Below are 3392 nucleotides of genomic sequence, written 5' to 3' on the forward strand. Positions count from 1 at the left end.
CTTAAATAGTCTTGATCTCGCGGGTGTGGGATTGCTAAGTCATCGTGACTCACAGATACTTCCAAACAGTTGCAGGTGCCGATGATACCAGTGTAGATGACGCAACCGAGCTCAAGTGGGAGCTCGATGAAGATCTTGATCATTGTTTTGTTTCGTTTCCTGTTGATCAGTAGTGGAGCCCAGTTGGGACGATCGGGGATCTAGCATTTGGCGTTGTCTTCTTTTATTTTGGTTCCGTAATCGGACCTTGATTGTATTCCGGATGATGTATGTTTAACTTGTATTTGTGTGAAGTGGCGATTATAAGCCAACTCTTTATCTCTTTTCTTATTCAGTACATGGGATTGTGTGAAGATTACCCCTCTTGCGACAAACCTACCATGCGGCTATGCCTCTAAGTCGTGCCCCGACATATGGGGGATATAGCCGCATTGTGGGTGTTACACCATCTCACTTGGATAAAGCAAATTAACCTAGCTCGGTTGCTCGCTGCCAAGTTTTAGCAGGCAGGCGCGATTGCTTTGCATAGGCTTGTTTTGTTGAGCGGGCATAAGAAAGAGAGATCGATAGACGATGGAGACGCGTTGGTCATTGTCACGAGCCATCATCATCCTTTTTCTGCTTTTGACCTTTTCTCTTTTTGAGACAGAAAACCATGTTGAGCTTTGGAGCCTAACCTCTCGTACCTCCGGGGGAAACCCTAGATCAAGTGATTGGATGTTGGCAGCATTCATGTGTTGTAACCCCCTTTGGGGCGGCATTTTTGGAGGTGCACTCGGCTTCGCGGGACCAGCGGACGGCCTCTTTGGTGGAGCGGTGCTTCATCCTACACATTGATGGCGATGGATCTTGACGGCGTGGTGCAGTGCAGATTCGGAGTTCGATGTGTGAGGATGGACTCGCACAGGAGGACGACGCTATCTGGCATCATGGTGGCGTCGATGGCAGAGAGACCTGGCACGGTAGGTGCAATAGTATAACTCTGAAGATAGACTCGTGGCAGGTGGCTGCGGCAGCCTTATACCCAGCAGGCGTCCTGGTTGAGGAGTGCGTCGGACTGGTAGGTGCCCCATAGCGGGCAGGCGTCCTGGTTGGGACCTCAGGTCTTAGATGTTTAGGTTTGGCTGCGATGTCTGTTTGGTATTAGGCCCAGGCTATCAACGCCCCTTCATCAATTGGATAAGTGTAGCGACAGTTGTTGCTTAGACGGTGACTTTAGTCTTGCTGTTGTATGACTTTGTAAGGCCTTGAGAGAATAATTAATAAAATGGATGCAGAGGTCGGGGGTCATCCTCCTTTTCTAAAAAGAAAAAAAGAAACAGGCCAAAATGTGACAGTGCAGTGACATGCATGCAGTCACTAGCATGGTGCAATGACATACTTCCATGCAATAAACTCCCTCCATTTCTAAATATAAGTCTGTGTAGAGATTCCACTATAGACCACATACGGATGTATATAGATATATTTTAGAGTATAGATTCACTTATTTTGCTCCGTATGTAGTCTATAATAAAATCTCTAGAAAGACTTATATTTAGAAACGGAGGGAGTATACATCAGTTACAGTAACTAGTATACCACTCTAACTATCAGGCACGTAGTTTAACACGAGGCCATCAAGGCCAAAAATAAGTTACTGCTGAATGGATCATCAAAACCCAATATACTTGTACGCAATGTAACTCTAAATTAGGATTGTGCTTTGTACGGCCCGGCTAACGACGTCCAAGTAAAAAAAAACACTAGTCAAAAGATGGTATGCTGCTTGAGTACTACTCCCTCCGTTCCAAAATAGATGACTCAACTTTGTACTAACTTTAGTACAAAGATGGGTCATCTATTTTGGAACGGAGGGAGTACTACCTAGTAGAAATCACACTAGTTGAAAAGTTTTTCCTTTGCGGGCACTAGTTGAAAAGTTACTGTGCTCTGTGCGGCTAGAATGAGCTAGGTAGCTACTAGTGGTGGGAGCAATGCAGGCAGGAAGCTTCCCGGTTGTTTCCTCTGCTCATCGATCGTCACTGGCTCACTGCCCTGCCCATGAGATGAGATGAGATGAGATCATCACACCATCATGTTCACAAACCGGAGACTGGACTCGGCTCTCCCTCCCTCGCAATGGATCAGAGGATAGCAGCTGCGTTGCAAGGCTACATAAACAGAGCACCTCCAAGACGCCTTGAGAAGCAAGCACACCAAGCCATAGCCATTCGAGCAGCGACGGTGAGTCCCCTCCCCCTCCGTCCCTCCCATCCGAGCAGACGCCTTGAGAAATCTTTCTTCCTCTGCATCTTCTCACTGAAATCTTTCTTCTTGTTTCTCTTGCAAACAGAAAACGGAACAAGGAACTAACCGTGCGATTGCTAGCAGGTAGCAGCTTGGACTTGGAGTTGGATCCACCATGGACGGCAACAAGACCCGTGATCCGCTGCTTGGGACCGTGGCCAAGAAGACCATCCCGGTTGCCGTCCGGCGGGCCAGCGGATGGGCGCTCTTCACCGCCTGCGGCACCCTCGCCTCCTTCGCCTTTGGCCACGCGGTCGCCTACGCACTCGGCCAGCATGTTGGTCTGGGCGCAGTCCTCCTTCTTCCTGCGGTGCGCCCAGTGGACGGACGCGGAGGCCGACGAGGAGAGCGCGCTCTGGTTCGGGATGCTCTGCTGCGCCCTACTCCAGGCTCCCGTGCCGCCGCCGCTGGGTCCGCCGCTCCCTCGCCTACCTCGCGCTCGTGGTCACCATCGTTGGCCACTGCATGTACGCCGTCCACGTCCGCCTCATCCTGGCCGCCGACACAGGATACGTCTCCGCCAGGATCTTGGGCACGGCGGACATGGTCATCTTCGCGGGGGGCGACCTCCTCTGCTTCCTGGGCCTCCTCCTCGGAGGTGACAAGTGATGAGCAGCAGTGCGTAGGCAGCCGATCGATTAGCTGCAGAGGATCATGTCCATGGATCAGTTCGTTCATGAGGTGCTACTGATCAAGTGGTGGAATAAGAAAGTAGAGTATGCATTAATTATGGATCGATAGTGTAGTATTTGTGTAATGTGGGCTATATAATTAGCCTGAGTTGTATGATGTATATATTGGACCTTTTCATTTCCCTGCAGTGCAGTATGATTATCAGGCTTTACATGTTCCGGCTTCGGTATAATTCATGTTGGTGAAACTGTTACTGCTGCTGTTCGGTGCAAGTACAAAATAGTGCACTGATGCTGGTGAAACTGTTACTGCTGTAATGTGGGCTGTATAACCCTTGCTAAATTTAATATCATGAGAAAGCAAATTTATTAATGGCCACTTCGGTGCAAGTACAACACAGTGCACTGGAAAGCACGATAATGTTTATTTTTGGTTCGATAAATGTTGTTATGTGTACCTAGCTAGTACAT

General features: G+C 49.0%; 1 long non-coding RNA gene across 1 annotated transcript; it reads left to right on the forward strand.

Moving 5' to 3' along the window:
- Positions 1-1881: 1881 nt before the first annotated feature.
- Positions 1882-3175, forward strand: LOC119296890. The gene is made up of 2 exons (XR_005145437.1): positions 1882-2226; positions 2374-3175. It is a non-coding gene; the product is annotated as an uncharacterized LOC119296890 (long non-coding RNA).
- Positions 3176-3392: the final 217 nt, after the last annotated feature.

This window comes from Triticum dicoccoides, chromosome 5A (assembly GCF_002162155.2).
Source record: "Triticum dicoccoides isolate Atlit2015 ecotype Zavitan chromosome 5A, WEW_v2.0, whole genome shotgun sequence".
NCBI lineage: Eukaryota > Viridiplantae > Streptophyta > Magnoliopsida > Poales > Poaceae > Triticum > Triticum dicoccoides.